The sequence below is a fragment of the Parasteatoda tepidariorum genome, chromosome 8 (assembly GCF_043381705.1).
Source record: "Parasteatoda tepidariorum isolate YZ-2023 chromosome 8, CAS_Ptep_4.0, whole genome shotgun sequence".
Classification (NCBI taxonomy): domain Eukaryota; kingdom Metazoa; phylum Arthropoda; class Arachnida; order Araneae; family Theridiidae; genus Parasteatoda; species Parasteatoda tepidariorum.
In genome coordinates, this window is record NC_092211.1 from 5618262 (window position 1) to 5637565 (window position 19304).

A 19304-nucleotide genomic window follows, 5' to 3' on the forward strand; every position below is an offset into this window, starting at 1 on the left:
TGTTTATATAGATTTAAGAATCTATATATATATATATATATATATATAAGTTCAAAATGTAGAGAAAACATGAAAAAAATTAATAAAAAAAACGGAAAATAAAAGATATAATCTTTTCATCAGCTCACACGATTATATCCGCAAAAAGTGCATTCTAATATTGTATCAATATAGCCAAAGCAAAAAAATCAATACAATAGTGTGAAAAGCACTTGAAAAAATTTTACAGAAAAATTACAACAAATAAAATAGAACACAATAAGTAAAAATATCACGTAAGAACAGAAAATAAAATATGAAGAAAAAACAGAATAAAACATGAAATGAAATCTATAAAGCGAGCAGCGAATTCAAATGAACTTGCAGGAACGGGAAATTTTTCTAGAATGATTTAAAATATTTTCGAAATAAATTTGCCGGATTGCAAAATATGAAACCAAAAGCGCAAATTGAGGTAAAAGCGTAAATAGAGGGATTTTGTATTAAAGTGCGCTTTTACTGCAGAACTGAAGTGCGTTCGATTTGTTAGTTACCTAGGATGGGCCCGAAAATGAATGTGCGCAAGGTAATATTATACTGGATAACTTAAAGAAGTTGACAATTAATAATTTTAGAACATTAACATTTATTTAAGAAAAAAATGAAATAGAAAAGAAAAGGAAACATGAATTGCCTGTTTTGCACATTATTTTAGCCACGGATTTGCCCGAAATGGATTTGCACATAGTAAAAATTGTATAAATTAACGAAGAAATTTCTTAGTAAATTTATTTACAATAATATACAATTAACTCAATGATTTTATGTAGAATTTAAATACTTTAGTTGGGTATCCATTGTCTTTTTAATTTTTTTTTAAATCAAATTTTGAAAGAGTTTATCTATTTGTTTTTCGGATAAATAAGCTTAAAAACAATAAAGCTGTATAGAGTATCACCTGATAATTAAGATTTTACATAGAATGTTATAGTGCGTCTAATAATTTGGCCAGGGACTATATACCTATTTCTGTGCTTTTTTTGTGCTATATTTATGTTATTTTTACTATATTTCTGATACCGTACCAATTTTGGATTTTGTTAACAATAATTAGATTGTTCAAAACTATGCGATTATTTGTTTACCTTGTTAAACACTTTTCGAAATAAACATTAATTGAAATATGTAAATTTAAAACTTTGAATTATAACATTTTATAATCTAATATTTTCGAATTTGTTTCCGATAAACGAGTTTTATTGTGTTGCTATCAAATTACTTTTTTTTTATTCTTTTAAGATTTTATGTTACGAAGCAAAACAAAAAAAAAATATTTCCATCCACAAAATTACCTAATGCGGATTTGCAACCTGAAAGATAAGCAGGATTAGATTTTAAATAAAAACTTTGCGGTACATAAAAAAAAAGATGTTGCAGCTGTACATAAAAAAGCAGTATTCAAAGTGATTCTATTTGTCTCCCAAGGAAATGAATATTCTTGAATGACATATCAGAGACTGTCGTACTTCCACTTACTAAGATTGCATTTTTTTAATCCCTTAGGTTTCAAAGGAGGAGTTAGATGAAGCATAAAATTCCCAATTTTCCCCCTTTTTTAACAATTCAACTTGAAGGAATCACACGAAGTTGCAGCAGAATCTGAATGGCGTCAGACATGGGTTGAGATAAATGCGGGGTATTCTCTATCGTGGTACGTAAAACAATATCTCTTTCCTGCATATTTTACCCATTTCTTAACCTTGCATTAAGATAATCAAAGTTTTATAAGAAAAGCTTTTGCTCAGCATGATATGAAGCAGAATTTCGTTAGAAAAGAACTCGAAAAAACCCTCAAAAGTTGAAGTTTTTGACTTTATTGTAAGTGTTAAAAACTATGACTGATTAAATCCTTTTTCTTCCTTTTTTATGGCTGTTGTTATCTAAATCAGGTGAAATGTGTCCATTTAATTTTTTTGTTCTTTGTCTGTTTTTTAACATGTTGATTTTTGCTTGCTACTAATTTGTTAGATTGTTAACTGATATTTCGTCTGCTGCTAATTTTTTAGCTTGTTAACTTATGTTTCGTCTGCTACTATTTGTTAGCTCGTTATCTGATATTTCGTTTGCTACTCATTGCTAGCTTGTTTACTAATATTTTGTCTCGTATTAATTTTTTTTAACTAGTTAACTGATATTTTGTTTGCTACTAGTTTGTTAGATTGCTTACTGATATTTCGTCTGTTGCTAATTTATTAGCTTGCTAACTTATATTTCGTCTGCCACTATTCGTTAGCTTGTTACTTAATATTTCATCTGCTACTAATTTGCAAGCCTGTTAAGCAATATTTCATCTGCTAAAAATTTTTTTTAGCTCATTTACTGATATTTCGTCTGCTAATAACTTCTCAGCTTGTTAACTGATATTCTATCTGCTACCATTTGTTAGCTTGTTAACTGATATTTCGTTAGTTACTAATTTGTAAGATTGTTAACTGATATTTCGTTTGCTACTAATTTGTTAGCTTGTTAAACGATATTTCTGCTACCAGTTTCTTTAGCTTGTTCACTGATATTTCATCTTTTACTAGCTTGTTAACAGATATTTGATCTACTACTTTTGTTAACTTGTTAACTGATATTTCGTGTGCTTCTAAATTGTTAGATTTTTAACTGATAATTCCTCAACTACTAATTTTCCCTAAATGGGATCTTATCAGTTACTAATTTCTTACTTTTAACCGATACTGTGTGTGCTCTGTTAAATGTTTTTCTAATTTATTGAAACTTCGTCTGATACTAATTTACTTGCTGTACACTTATACCTTATCTGCTACTATTTAATTTGTCGTAAATAAGGCTTATTATTGCTTTATAAATTTATAACAATACATTATTTTTTGTATTATTGCAAAATGTGTAGTTTAAGTACAGCGTTTGTTAAATGCTGTACTTAACTACACTAGATGCATCGAATATAAATTTCAAGAAAAGAACAGCTAATAGATTTTCAATGTTCTGATATGAATAATTAATGCATTATTATGATTAATTATGAAAATTAACTCTCTAAGGTTATGAAAAATGTGTCTAAAAGGAACCTTCTTATAATTTTGATATTTTTTGCTTTAAATATATAATGGCAGCTGTTAACTAAATGAATTTGAATAAAATGTGTGATAAATAGGTACTCTAGTACCCATTGATTTTTAAATGTAACAATCAGAGAAACGTAAAATTTAAATTTGAATATAGTTTTATTTCCAAAACTTCCAATGCTCTGCTACTTCACTGTAACACATCATAATAACTTGTATTTCTAGTTAGAAAATAGAACGATAGTTATTAAGAAGAATCTTGGGATATGTTTAATTTTTTTAAGCGAACAATAATTTTGTTCCAGTGTAAAATAATTCAAATATTTATTTTTAACAATTAATAAAACAAGTTAAATATAAGTTAAAAACATATGTCTTGACTTACTGATGTCAAAAGGATATTTAATTGAATGTTGTAAATATTTGCTAGACTTATAAGTGGATGCAAATGCTCTAAATTGAAAATTTCGTACATTATTCTCATTTAATTAGCATACAAAATATAATACCTAAAAATGTGCTCGTTTTTTAAACGAAATACTTTCGCAAAGAAGTTCTGTTCTATTGTGTGTTGCTTGATTGATTCTTATGTGCATGAAAATGTGTGTTGCCAATAAAGAAACACACAAAAAAATGTATTTATAAGTAATAAAAACTGTAACTTTGAAAAAAGAAATAGAAAATACGACTACATAAGAAAATTCAGTTTTTCTCAACACTGAAAATTGTGCAAACTTTACTCCACATTTATTATAGTACATAAGAAATGTAAAGGAAATATAAGAATATTTTCCTTAAGGTTTTTCTAAAGATTAAAAAAAACTAAAAGAAAATTGCGAAATTTTGTGCCAGAATGCTTAAAGACTTTTAGCGTTTTTTTAAGAGATTTTGTGACGACATTTTTCTAGGGAAATCACTAAAGATAGAAAACTAATATCACTAATTTTTAAAATAATAAAACAAATATATTAGTAATATTTTAAATAATATTTTAAAAAAATTCGCTCACTAGGATAAATAAATGTTACTACTCTCATTTATTAGCTGTATCAATTTGGGTTTACAACTGAATTTCTGATGAATCTTTTTAAAAATCTCATATTTATAGCGTATACGTTACAAAAAACACAGTCTGTTTCGGAAAGTAAAAGCTTTTAATGTAACATCAAAAAAAAAGAAAAAGAATGAATAAAATGAAAAGCGAAAACTAAAAGAAAAAGCATACATAACATGAAAAAAGTAGTAAAAAGTAAATAATAATAATATTAATAAAAAAAACACGTTTTAAGTATTTTCGAATTGTCGGAAAAAAAATACGGAAGTTTTCTTTCAAACATCAGTTAATTAGTTTTCTTTTATGTTAATTGAAAAAAAATACCAATCAAATTACTTGTTCATGTAAATGACACAATTAAGTGCAAAACTTAATTGTTTTTTTTTTTTTTTTTTGCTAACGCAAACTCATTTAGAACTTGGATGGAAAATGGAGGAAAGAATTTTATTACGAATGGAATTTTTCATTTACTTTTATATTATTTATTGCCATAAGTTACTGAGAATTTAACTAAGTATTCTGAATTTCTTTAAGGAGTTAAACACATATGGGATAGACATTATTTAAACGAAAACCGCAACATAAAATAACGCAAAACAAAACAACATAATGAAATAACATAAGCAACATAAAATAACGTAAAATAACGCTACGAACTTTTATAATTTTTATTTAGAGAGAAAATTTAAAGAAAAAAAAAACATAATAAGTCATGGGTGTAATGTTTTTTTCTTTCTGGATTGACTCCGTTAAACATTTCAAATCATGGGTTTGGAAAAACTGTCATCAATTGATGTTTGATTTCATATCCTTGCCTATGGACGCGTTTCACGAAATACTTTTCCTTCTTCTGCACTCATATTTATATTGAAATCACAGTCAAGCCAGTCATTATACGTTCATAATAAAAGGAATATAAAAATACTTTAAATTATTATGATGTAAAATACATTAAAAATGCCTGCTAGTGAACAATAAAAAGAAAGACAGTAGCGGTCGCCATAGGAACGCATGCGCACTGTTTACTATTACTCTTGAACACAGTTGAAAAGTATGTGGACGCCATCCCATCCAAATCAAGTCCCATTTTGCCATTGGGTAATAAAACTCAAAAATAACATGTTAATGAATTGAAACAGTTCTTAACATACAGACAAATGAGTTCTTTTTAAAACGGTTTAAGCTCAACGAAAAAAAAGAAGTGTTTTCAAATTTAAAAAAAAAAAAAAACTATTTTTAGATTTTTATGCAAAACAATTTTACTTGTTAATTAGAAAGCTGACCGACATCCTCCTAAAATTAAAAAAAAAATAACAGGTAGCAAAATTTTCAAAAGAACATTCGAAACCTCACTTATGTTTATGTTAGAGAATTTCTGTACAGGAATTTCGTTCTTAGAATATTGAATTGAAAAAGATATAGCAGGGATTTTCCAAAGCTCTGCATTTGTAACTATTTCTTTTTAAGTTTTATAAGGACGCTGATGGTCAGCTTATTGTTAGAAACGAGCAGTCTTTCACGATAGGCAAAAAAAAAAAAATGCGAATTTAGAAAAGAAGATTAAAAAAGACAATGCTTTGAGTAAATAACTATAATAAAGTGCTTGAGTTTGAAGACGATTTGAGTTCCGAAAATAGGCGTATTATTTTATGGCGTAATTTTTTTTTTCTGTTTCTTATTTCTAACTTTCTGTTTTAAGTGAATTATTATATTTGCTGTAACTTTGGAATTGTTTTGAGCATTATTTTACACTTGGTGTCAAATTAATCAGGATAAAAGAAATCATAACACATACTCTTTTAGAAAAATTAAATCCTCTTGATCTAATAAATAAGAATTGCGATTTTCTTTAGTTATTGTTTTCTCCGTCTCGTACAACCAGTAAACAGACCATGGCAAAATTATTAGACGCACTTTAAGATTCTATGTAAAATCTTAATTATACAGGTGATACTCTATACAGCATTTATTGTTTTTACGAGACTGTTTGCACTTGTTTACGTTAGTGTATCCATGGGTTAAATTCGACGATTGGATAAATTAAACGGTATATAACATGAATACAGAATATTTATTATATCAGGCACTATATTAGTATGTTATAATAATTAGACCAAATGATTTGACTCACTGTGGTGTTTTAATAATGACATGTTTTACACGAGTTTATAGGCAATGCTTTTACATTTATACATACGTGTAATAGGTTTTTATTCGGGAGATTTTTTATGTACTTCCTATTTGTATTTTTTTTAACATATTGCATGACAATGTTAACCAATTGATTCACGGGCGTAAACAAGTGTAAACTGGTTTCAACCGCGTAAAAATAATAAAGCTGTAGAGTATCACCTGATAATTAAGATTTTATATCGAATCTTACAATGCGTCTAATAATTTGGACAGGGGCTATAACCGCAGTTTTTATATCAGGTAGATTCTACTTATTGCCTCAAAATGAGTAGTTCTAATTTGCATAATATATTAATTATCTATTCGTCAATAGCAGTGTGGAAAACGTAGTTAAAAGCATAATTTAAAAAATGTAAATTTGGCAAAAAAATTCTGACAAAATAGTGATCAGCATGTGAAAACTTCCTTTTTTAATTTTTGAGTGTCCGCAGTTATATTCATTATGGTGAAATCATTAAATAAATGAAGTTAAATTTTACTAAAGAGAAATGTATCCAAATTTTTAACTTAATTAACTTAACTTAATTTTTAATTTATTTGTTTTTTCATTTCGTCATTTTTTTAAATATATCAAAAATGTTGATGATAATTCAAATTGTGAGCAAAAAAAATATCTAAAAGTTTACTTCACTTATAATGTTGCAACAATAATTGTTTATAACGCTGTGAAGAAGGCTGGAAAAAAGTATTTTTTATTTATGCCAAATATTATTTTATAATTGATAATCGACGTTGAGCAGCCAACTCAATGTTTGGGTTTGCTACAGCAACTCTGTAACCTTGTAAAATTGTGCCCAATCCAGAAGATAAGGCAACTCCTGGAACAAGTATTGGGAGAAATTTGCCTTCGCGGAGGACTTTTTGAAGGAACTAACTCGTATTTGCGTTACATGGCGAGGAAAACCATGGCAAGGGGACTCTAACCCATGATCCGTCTACCACTGAGGATAATTTATGTCAGCACTGTGGTCGGTGCACACCGGATGCGGAATTCGTATCGATCAGCCATCACTAGGATTCGAACCCGGTTCACCTCATTAGAAGGCGAACGCTCTATCCCCTGAGCCATCACTGTGGTCAGTGCTAACGTAAAATAATTTTGCATTACTTTTGATTTCGTTTAACAAACATGATTTAGTTAAGAATTCGTCAAATATTTTGGTAAATGTTTTAATTACATGTCAACTGGTTTCGAATCATTTCTTTCATGTAATTATTGATTTTTTCAGATAAAACTTAAGTAATCACTAAGTAATCTTTTAAATACAGTTTTTAATTTATATTCAAAAAAATTATGCAGCTGCTCCGTAATGCCATTGTGTTATTTAAAGTAATTCAGATTTTTGTCATTCTCCTGTCTGTATTGAGGGCAGAGGAATTACAACGAAGAACACGATGAATGACAGAAATTGTAAAATATTAGTTTATCATTATCAATGTTTCGAATGTAAATAGAATATTTTAGAATAGGAATAAAGTATTAGAAAGAATAAGCATTTCTTCAGTTTTCAAAAAACAACTATATATTTTCAGGATTTTTCATTTTAGAACTTTTTGTTTTCCAAAAATATTTCTTATAAGAAAATCAAAATATTTAATATGCTTTGTTCTTTTATTTTTATTTTACTAATGTTTTCTTTAGAAGATATTTTTATGAAAACTGCATCACATGTATTAGAAAAAGTAACATTATTAATTCAATTTCGCTGCAATTTTGTAAAATATGTGCGGAATAAATGTACTGTTTCCTTAAATCTTGCTCAAAATACGAAGTTAATTTTAAATAATATATTTAGTTTCAAGAGTTTGCTAAATAATTGCTCTTTGTGTTAATGCAAACAAAAGGTAATTTCCCCTTTTTTCTTTTTGGAAAAATACCTCTCCAAATTACATGGTATGAGAAAATGTCCTATATATTTTTTTTAACGTTTACATAAAATGTTTTAAATATTAAATAAGTATTTTCATTTTTTATTGGTTAAATGTAATCTTACATGAGTGAACCGCATTGAAAAAAAATTTCTATCTGTAACTAAAGCTGATTTTTCCCCCACATGTTTATCATGTTTATGTGAGTGACCACTTAATCATTTAAGAATGTTCTAATGTTTCTTTTTTCGGAGAAACTAAGGTGATAATGACATCCAATCAGACCGCATCATCCAAAATTCTTTGGGGACCATTCATCAAAGTCAAACTCTCATCTTGGCAGAATTTTTCCAATTTGGCTGATAAGACCAAACCTTATTATCTTGTCCCGTTTTGCTCCACGGCATCTGTTCCATTAACTGCAACTGAAACTGTGATGGGAGTAATATCGAGGGATTAAGAAGAGACCCAACACAAAGGGAACAACTTCCTAACTCTGAACAATTTCATAAAGTGTGATAATTGTCTCTCACCTCCCACACACACAATCACTCTTTTCACGTCCATTTTCGCAATCCTCCTTTTTTTTAATCGCCAAAATGTACGCACTAAATTCGAGTAGTGTAGTTCATTGGAATGTAAATTTCTCTATGTTATTCTTTATGTTAATTCGTAAAGATAATTCTCTTTCCTTAGCTCATAATAGGTCGATAATATTTGGAAACGATGCAGGAATGAAAAGTATTTCGTAAGGAATATTGTCAGTAAGTTTTTCTTGCTTTTGAGGTTTAAGAAACTTTGAAGGAAGTCATACTTTGCGTGTTTTTCAACAGAGACCGGGTATTGGGTGTGTGTTTTTAAGGAGGAGTTTCTAGTATTGGGGTTTTGTACAGGTTTTAGTCAGCAAACTCGAATTGAAATTGACTTTTTTTACAAAAAAAAGGGCGTAGAAGCTGTTTTAGACAAAAAAACTCTTCATTTGATGTTACATCCGTCGTTGAACAGCCGGCTCAATTTTATGGGTCTACGATTACTCATATTCAACTCCGTAGCATTGTAATTTTGAACCCAATCCAGAAGACAAGGAAACTCCTGGATCAGTACTCTCAGAGGTATTGATTTGTTATGGGAACATAAAGGACTTTGCGACTCGATAGATTTAACGTGTATCAGTCACCATTGACTGCAAGGGATCGAACACTCGAACTGTTGGACATGGGCCCAGTGCTCTACCAACCAGGCTATCCCGGCAATCTTCATTTGAAAATCAAATTTATTTTGTTGTGTTTTATTGTACTTTGAACCCCGCAATGTTCGTTTTTTTAATCTCCAAAATATACGCGCAAAATTCAAGTAGTGTAGTGCATTGAAATATAAATTCCTCTATGTTATTTGTTATGTTAATTCGTAAAAATAAATATATTTTTTTACCTCCAAGGTTTTGTGTTTCAAATTTATTCTTGTCTTCAGTGATCTAAGATATATTTATATATAAGTTTTTCAAATGTTTTCCTTGAAATATTTCCATTTTCTTCCAAATTTAGTTGTATTCCCTAATACATAATGTAAAAGCAATAGTGCAGTAGTAAAAGAAGTAGTAAAATAAAAAAGTCGCAATAAAAAAGAGCGAAAATATTATAATTTTTAAATTGCCACATTTAATGTTGTCCTAACCATCAAAACATCTTGAATAGGGGCGTGGTATGAAGCAACTATAAAATAAAAGTTGTGATCGCCTTATTACTATCACTGGTTACCTCTTGGTCAAATGCTTTTTTCTTTCTGGATTGGACTCCGTCATACATTTCAAATCATGGGTTGCAAATCACTGTCTCTATTGATGTTTCATATCCTTGTCTATGTACGTGTTTCACAAAATACTTTTCCTTCTTCAGTATTGAAATCACCATCAAGCCAGTCATTATACGTTAATAATAAAAAAGAATATAAAAAATACTTTAAGTTATTATGATGTAAATACAATAAAAATGCCTGCTAGTGAACAATAAAAAGAAAACACGGCATCCGCACTGTTTACTATTACTCTTGAACACAGTTGAAAAGTGTGTGGACGCCATCAAATCCAAATCAAGACCCATTTTGCAAATGGGTGAAAAATGCATGTCAAGCGATCTAAAAAACGATCTAAAACATCTAAAAATGCATTTTAAAGGGTCTAAAGTAAAGAAATAAAAAAAAATAGTGATTTTTTCAATAACCGGAATTCATTACTCAAACTTAAATGTTGATAAAATACTTAATTATGTGTCACGTTGAATCCATTTTCCAGACAACAGTCAAATCTCGTTAGCGTGAAATTGGAGAGACTATCATAATTATTTCTTATTAACCGGGTTTCATTTTATCCGATACATCATGAAAATAATTTATTACGTGCTATTAATACACATTCGCGCTGTCGTGCCACAGGTCCCTGATTCGATCCTGGGGCAGGGCAAGGTTGACTCAGCCTTTCATCCCTTCAGTGTGTCGATAAATGAGTACCAAGCATGCTTGGGAACTAACCACAGGGGGTTCCGCGTTCGGCTGAGCACCTGACCGGAACTTCTGTTCCTGCACCCCAAAGCCCAAGGTCAAGAAAACTGAGATTTGCACAGTAGGCCTTGGCCCTCTATGGGCTGTCGCGTCACTGAGTTTAGCTTAGTTTTTATTAATACATATTACATAACACTATTATGTACCAAATAAATTAAATAAGCTTACAAATTTTAGCTATTTTATTTATTTGGTAACCAAAGGGGAAAATAGAAACAGATTTTTCAAAATGAATGATTGACACTTTATTTACATTGCATTAATGTTACGGGACGAAAATTCCGAAATACCGATATTTTTACAGTATTTACAGTAAAATCACTGAATCACTTCAATAAAATAAATATTACTGTAAAAATTATGGTGTATTATTTTACGGTAAACATGGATCTTTCTAAGGCTCCTATACTATCAGAGCTGACCTATCAAGCAATATTGGAGCAAAAAAGTTCGCAAGTTAACGTTATGTTAGTATTGTGCTTATGTTAGCTCTTTGGAGCAAAAATAGATGATGAGTCGGCCTGTCTAATTCAGGGGCTCTAGATCTTTCGGCAAAATTAGTTTTACGGATGACGCACCCAAAGTGCCAGTACTTTATACCTTGATTTGATCGGGAATTTAATACAGTGTATACAGAAAATAAAAAATCGCGAAAATTAGTTCAAAAATAAAGAACAGATTGTATATGCGTATATTTGTCTCTGAGTTTAGAATGTCACAAAAATGAGAACTCAAACTTTTTTCGTCACACAAGAATTTTGAAATTCATCCGAAGATCTTAGAAAATCGATCGAAACTGATGATCATGATCATCAGATCATGAACTGGTCTATCAGATGAGAATAAAGTTTTCGAAGAAAAGTTTCGACACGTGTACTGGTGTTTTACAAAAGGAAAAAAAAAACATTTACATTTTAAAATAAGATGATTCAATGTTAACTCAAATAAAAGAGTTGGTTCACATTAGTTTAGAAATACTTCAATACGAAAAAAAATCCAGGCATTTATCTGTAGTTTTGTATCATTTTTGCACGTTTAAGATATACAATTCTGATTTATTGTAAAACATTTTTTGACTGCTAATTCTTCACTGTCAAAAAATTCAGTAATCACTTATTAATATAATATAATATAGGTAAATGTAGCGTATTTTGACAAATATCGGGATTTTTTCAAAACAATTGAAAAAATGGCTGCACAGGATTTTATTTTATTATATAACCGTCGTTGAACAGCCGACCCAGTTTTATGGATTTACGACTACTAATGTTCAACTCCGTAGCCTTGTCATTTTGAACACAATTCAGAAGACAAGAGAACTCCTGGATCGAGTATTGGAAGAAAATTACCTTCGTGGAGCACTTTTCGATGGACCTAACCCGCATTCGAGTTACATGGAAAGGAAGACCACGAAAACCTCCCACGGTTAGCCCTGATGGCAAGATGACTCTCACCCATGATCCGTCTACCACTGAAGATATTTCATGTCAGCACAACCGATTTAATGGTAGCAAACTTTCCCTAATATTATACGATAACAAATTTTAAAATTAATGAAAACGATGTAAGAAAAAAACTGTATCTTAACAAGTAAACATTATACGGTATTGTACTTTGTATTGTCCATTAAACATTTTATCTAACAAATAATTGTTACACACTGCATCTTAATTCTTACAGTCCCTGGCCAAATGATTAAACGCACTCTAAGATTCTATGTAAAATCTTAATTATCTGGCTTTATACTATACAGCTTTATTCTTTTTACGAGACTGAAACCAGTTTGTCCTTGCTTACGTTCGTGTATCAATGGCTTAAATTGGACGATATATAATATAAATTCGACGATTGGACAAATTGGACGATATATTATTTAAATATGGAATATTTATTNTGTCATTTTGAACCCAATCCAGAAGACAAGGGAACTCCTTGATCGAGCATTGGAAGAAAATAACCTTCGTGGAGCACTTTTCGATGAACCTAACCCGCATTCGAGTTACATGGAAAGGAAGACTTCGAGAACCTCCCACGGTTAGCCTGATGGCAAGATGACTCTAACCCATGATCCGTCTACCACTGAGGATATTTTACGTCAGCACTGTGGTCGGTGCGAAACGGATGCGGAATTCGTATCGACTGGGATTCGAATCCGGTTCGCCTCATTGAAAGGCGAACGCCGGGGAATTGGTTTCAACTTTATTTAACACATGGTCAATGTGGCTATATTTAAATTTCTAAATTGTACTAAAAAGTTAAAATTTACCCAGATAGAGAAATAAGGTTTATTATCACTCATCAAAAACTTTTAATGTATGCCTAAAAAGGTTTCTTATGCTGTTTACCTGTAAACCTTCTAATCTTGAAACGAGATCTGCGACCATCTGTTTTATTATACGCACATTGCCCTCATCCAAAACCTTGGAAAACAACCTTCTATATAAAAACCTTAAATCGAGGTTGACTTAGAGTTTACAAGTGTGAAAATATCCTTTCATAGAGCTAGTCTCAAGGTGAAAATAATCTTAAATGTAGGTCATTATAAGGTGTCTTTTCGCAAAGTCTTGTGTGCTCAACTAAAATCCACTTTGTCATGAAATTTTAATGGACAATGCAATTGGGTATAATATGAAAAAAGCACAACTACTTCCACTTACTAGGAATAACATTTACCTTTTAGTTTAATTAATGAACTGATTTTGAAGTATGCTTACTAAATTCATAAACTTCGGTAAAACAACAATATAAATTATTTCCAAAGGAACTAGACTAATACAATTCCAACCTGGCGAGTAGCGACTTATAAACAAGACACTTCGTTTGATGCTTTTACTTATTGCAAGAAATCAGGTTCGCAGAAAATGCTGTTTACTAGTTAAATTTAGTAGGAATAACACGATCTGTGACGTAGGCTATAGTATACCCAATTGGATCCTATCGCTATCGTGACGTCAGCTAAAACGTCATTATGGCCCTAAATGACCATTTTGACAATACTTTTTTAAAAAGCCTTAAAAAACAATATTCAATCCCTTTAGGAATAAAGGTTTGAAACTGCAATATCTTTGCTTTATTGAAAAAATGTTTTTAGTACAAATATTTTCATGACACTAAAAATAAAATTCCGACACAAGGATTTGCTGCAAGGTCTGGGGTAGTGTCTGCCTTCTGGTACGCAAAATTATAAAACTAATGGAGTTGTTCCAAAGGAAGAACCGATTTAATGGTAGCAACCTTCCCCTAATAATGTACGAGGACAAATTCTAAAATTAATGAAAACGATGTCAGAAAATTTTTTTATCTTCATAAGCAAACAATATACAAACAATATATATTGTACTTTGAAAACCATTAAACATTTTACCTAACAAATAATTGTTATACACTGCATCTTATCATCTTACAGTCCCTGGCCAAATTATTAGACGCACTCTAAGATTTTATGTAAAATCTTAATTATCAGGTGATACTCTATACAGCTTTATTGTTTTTACACAGACTGTTTGCACTTGTTTACGTTAGTGTATCAATGGGTTAAATGAGACGATATATAATATAAATTCGACGATTGGACAAATTAGACGATATATTATATAAATATGGAATATTTATTATATCAGGTAGTATATTAGTATATTATAATAGTTGGACCAAATTATTAAGTAGTGTTTTTATAATGACATGTTTTGCACGAGTTTATAGGCTATACTTTTATAGTTAAACATACATGTAATGGGTTTTCATTCAGGAAATTTTTTTATGTAATTTCTATCTATATTTATTTTCAACGTATTGTATTGTATTTTTAACGTGTGTTAACCAATTGATACACGAACGTGGTAAAATGGTTTCAGTTCCATAAAAGCACTAAAGCTGTATAGAGTATAACCTGATAATCAAGATTTTACATCGAATCTTAGAGTGTGCAAAATAATTTTCCAGGGACTGTAAATACATAATTTATTAAATCAAGAACAGAAGAAACTTTTTGATTCATAAACGAATAAAAGCTAGCCGAATTGCTTTTTTCATATTTGAATATCTTCTATCAGTTATAAAAAATCATATAATTTTTTTTTCTAAATCAAATAAATCTTATTTAAACAAGATTTTGTTTCTTTAATAGCTATCGTTTGCTTTTAATGACTCAATTCGGATTAAATATTCAGAGAGCATGAAAAAACTCATTAAAAATGAAAGTTAAATGTTCTTATCACTTAAAATAATACCATTAACGATTAGAAGCTTTTTTTTAAGCAACTAAATGTTAATGCAGCTAACAGAGGGAAAAAATTTAAATCGGATTCAGCGATTTCAGAATATTAAAAGTTTTATGTGTGAATATTTGTTAAGAACAAATACGACCAAAAAAAGAGAGATACTTGGTTAGTATTTTTTGTCTTATTTTTAATAGCGAATTTTATGAGGATTAATATGAGATAACCTTGCACATGCATTTTTTTTCTTATTTGAAAGTTTGAGCTATCTATTTTAAGAAGTGTTGTTAAGTTATAACTTTATAATAATTTATTTAGCAAGAAGAGGAAAATATATTTTAATAGCCTCAAATTTTACTTAAAACTATAGCTGCAGATTTAATGGTATTTTGTGCCTTATAAAATTATTTCTGAATTTTTTATTGAAAGTTATGTTCTTAGACTCCACTTGAAAAATGCAATTATAGTGATCAATGAACTTCTGAAACTGGAGGGCAAATTGAAAAGCAATTAATTTACACTTAGAAAATTAAAAATTTATGTTTTAAAAATTGTAAAAAGAAATAATTATTATTAATATCTGAAAACAAAGCGTTTTGGCATTTAAATTTCAAGAGTTTAATAAATGAAACGTCTTGAAATTTAAATGTCTTTTCCATGAATAAATATAAGCATATTTATGTTGAAAATTACTTGCGGAGGTTAAATATAAAATTTCTTCGAATTTCGATACTTTATGTTTGCCTTTTGGTTTTATTTTTGTATCAGGCGTTTTTGCATCAGTATTTAAACAATGCGCTTAGTTAGCTTTAGTTGGGTATTTCATTTTTCTCAAACTATCGTCCGCTAACATTTTGCAACGATGCTTTTAAAACACGAACTAGAACTGATTAAAAATGCAACTGAAATATTAAAGCATGAACTGGAACATAATTAAAACAAAACTCTGTTTGAAAAAACTAATAATACTAACGTTAAAAACTTAACAAATTTTTCAAAGTCTTAAACATAACAGTTCGACCAAATAAGATACATCATACTCAAGAACAAATTAAAGTTGAAAAACATCGGTGGCGTAACTAGATCACTTAAAAAATAATACAACAATAACGAAGGCGCAACTAGATCACCCATCGTGTTGTAATTTATTATCGTTTTCAAATTCCAGAAATATAAATGATCTAGTTCATCGCTTTTAACAGATGCTGTATCCATGACAGAGCATATTAAAATGATGAAAAAACTTGTTTCACACAAGATGATCCAATCAAAAAATCACGAAATGATCCAATAATCACAAGTTGATAAAAATAAATATTAGTAGACATGTAAGTTATTCAAAAGATAGTTTAATTTGTAACAATCTATTTGAACAAAATTTCGTATTTTGGATATTGCGCCTGAAATACGCGACTCCGGAAAGTGCTGTTTCTTTGCAATCCACCAATGAAAATGCGCAAATAGCAAAAACTAAACACGATTCAAATTGGTGCTCTAAGCATTTCTGTTCTGATAATAAATTTTAATTTATATCTAAGATGATTTATTTAGAAAATTTGCCTTTATGTTTTTAAAAAAACATGGTGAAACCTGGAAGTGGAATTAAATCGGGTACCTTGGCGAAATTAGTTTCGCTTACTAGAAAAGAAACTCTGATTACACTTCATTAATAAGGAAGTATGACTTATCATATTGGCGTGTTGTTGATGACTAATTCATGCTGTTTGTGTAGAGAAGTTTCAACTCTCTAATGTTCTCTTGTTTTTAAGCTATCTTTATTTATTAGTCATTACAGTTATAAAAATTATTTTTACTCCAGCTATGCATACCTTATCAAATAATAAATATTTAGCCCGAGAAGTACACTGTGACCCGTGGGGCCTCAGGGGATAGAGCTTTCGCCTCCCAATCAGTTGAACAGGGTCCGAATCACAGCGATGGCTGGTCGGTACGAATTCCGCATCCGGCTCGCACCGACCACAGTGCTGACGTTAAATATCCTAAGTGGTAGACGGATCATGGTTTAGAGTCCTCTTGCTTTCAGGCTAACCGTGAGAGGTTCTCAAAATCTCTCCCTGTATGTACCGCAAATGACGGTAAGTTTCGTCTAAAAGTCCTCCGCGAAGGTAAATTCCTCTCAATACTCGATCCATGAGTTCCCTTGTCTTCTGGATTGGGTTCGAAATGACAGGGCTATGGAGTTGAACATTAGTAGTCGTAAGCCCGAAATTGGGTCTGCAGCTCAACGATGGTTATAAAATAAATATCGAAATTGATATCATATAAAATAGAAATGTCTGCTACTTATTCGCTGAAATTTTAGCATTTCTGAATATCCCACAGAGTTAACATATGTGCCCTTTTTTACCCCACTATTATAGTAAAACCGGTTTATTTGATAGGGACAAACAAAAAGGAATTTATAAGAAAGGTAATACAAATATTACTTTTCGGGAATGATTTATGGCATACAACTCAACAATGATCATGTTGGCAAAATTAGATCCTTTCTAGGTTAAACTGTTACAGCTCTAATCTGTTACTCTCAACTGTTACAACTCAAATCTCCTTCGAATCTTAGCTACCCGGGATTATCCCTAATGTTTTACAACTATAGTGCTGCTAAAACTAGTTTGCTTTTAAAAGAAGAAAAAAAGAAAATATACTTTAAAAACAAATAAGAGAAAACTATCTTCTTGCAAATATATCTGCATATATCTATATATTCTTTTGACTGATATTTATTTTCTGTTGATTTATAGTTTTTGTTGCTACATTGATTTCTATCATAAACTACGCGGTTTTCAAATCCAGTGATTTATTTTACATTATTTATCAATCGGCGTTGATAAAACCCCAAAACTGAGAAATTACAAAGATTACTCGATTCAATTTTTCACTTCAAAAGTTTTTATGTTTTTTTTCGCTCTTTGCCTTAGAGTCTTCGTCAGTTAAAAACTGAGACAAAAAATTCTCATCATTCTAGTAGATGCCAGTTTCTCTTACACAAAGTTTTCTTTACGGATCCCGGTTTTTTCCTGATAAGCACTCCGGAACTTGGAGCGAGGAATGAGTCTCCTGTGTTTTCCTCAAAATGGAAGGAATATGAATCCCAGGATTCTTCTGATTACTCTCCTTCAGAATCAAATAGTTATATCTTGCAATAAAAATAGTTCATGGTGTCACTTTCATTTCTATTTTCGTGAAATTATTTTTCTCTTTAAGATGTTTTACAGAAATTTCTAATGATTGGGTTGCTTGAAAGTAATTGCAATGAATTTTTTTTTTCTCCATTATATAGGAAGGACGCCTTCCAATGGAAGGATGTCAGATTGGTCACAGTTTCTCATTTTTCCAAAGTTTAGTTAAATAGAAGATCATTTTAGTTCGGTTACACCATAAATTGTGAAATATGATCGAAAAATACTTCCATGGTGCAACTGACTGTACCAAAAGACATAAAAGACATGTGGTAAAAAGACATAAAAAACTTTGACGATGACTGTAAACTGAACGGTATTTGCTGACGACGCCATGTTTTATTTTCAACTCGGTCTCTGTGTTTCGGGATGACTCATTCATGTTGTTTCAAGTATCAACTCATTTAGGTAGGTAAATGTTTTATTTGCATCAGTTAGAGTTAATTTATTTTATGCTTTTAAATTTGGTTGGTTGTATAAATTGGTTACAGGTATGTCATAAAATAACCTACTTCCAGAAAATAATTTTGCTACGGTAAATAGCAACCTTGGATGGTATTTGAGCGCTTTAAAAATACCTAATAATGGTGAAACTTTCCTCTGCTTTTATATATAACAAAAGAATAAAAATCGGTGTTTTGTTTCTTCAAAATGCCTACTTTTGGTGCAACCTCCAACTGATATTTGGAGCTAGAGAGAATAGGGGAGAGAGTAACGGAGCAAAAATTTCGAGTGTCGGGTTCTAGATTTGGTTCCTAGGTGGCGCACAAGGTGTATTTAATAAATCTACATGTACACCCATGCTGGCAACCATTTTTATGTACAAAAAAATATTTTCACGCTAGGTATCACAAAAGATATTTTCACGCTAGGTAAGTACTTATATAAGTATTAGAATATTACATTGTAACAAAGTAATTTTGTTCAAACAAATAAAAATTATTAACCGAATATCCAAGTGGACACCTTAATTAACATTTCAAAAAACAAGATTAGTTTTGTTAATTAACTAGCATTGTTTTTAACAAATGAAGCTGAAATGGCGTCTTGGGGACGATTGTAACAGCTGAAAATAAATAATCTTATGTTTACAAACCATTACTTAACTCTTTAAGAACCACCAATAGTTTCCTATTAAGAA

At 30.2% G+C, this 19304-nt stretch overlaps 1 protein-coding gene across 6 annotated transcripts in view; it reads left to right on the forward strand.

Moving 5' to 3' along the window:
• Positions 1 to 19304, forward strand: part of LOC107453173 (histamine H1 receptor-like) — a 420328-nt gene that overhangs the window by 264982 nt on the left and 136042 nt on the right. For 4 of the 6 annotated variants that reach the window (XM_043047827.2, XM_016069880.3, XM_043047828.2 and 1 more), the window contains one exon: positions 1543 to 1690. The exons of 1 other annotated variant lie outside the window; for it this stretch is intronic. The gene's annotated coding sequence lies outside the window, so the exon portion shown is untranslated. Of the gene's footprint in view, positions 1 to 1542; positions 1691 to 18264; positions 18572 to 19304 lie in introns of all 6 variants that reach the window. One more of the 6 variants, XM_071184615.1, reaches the window with a different exon arrangement.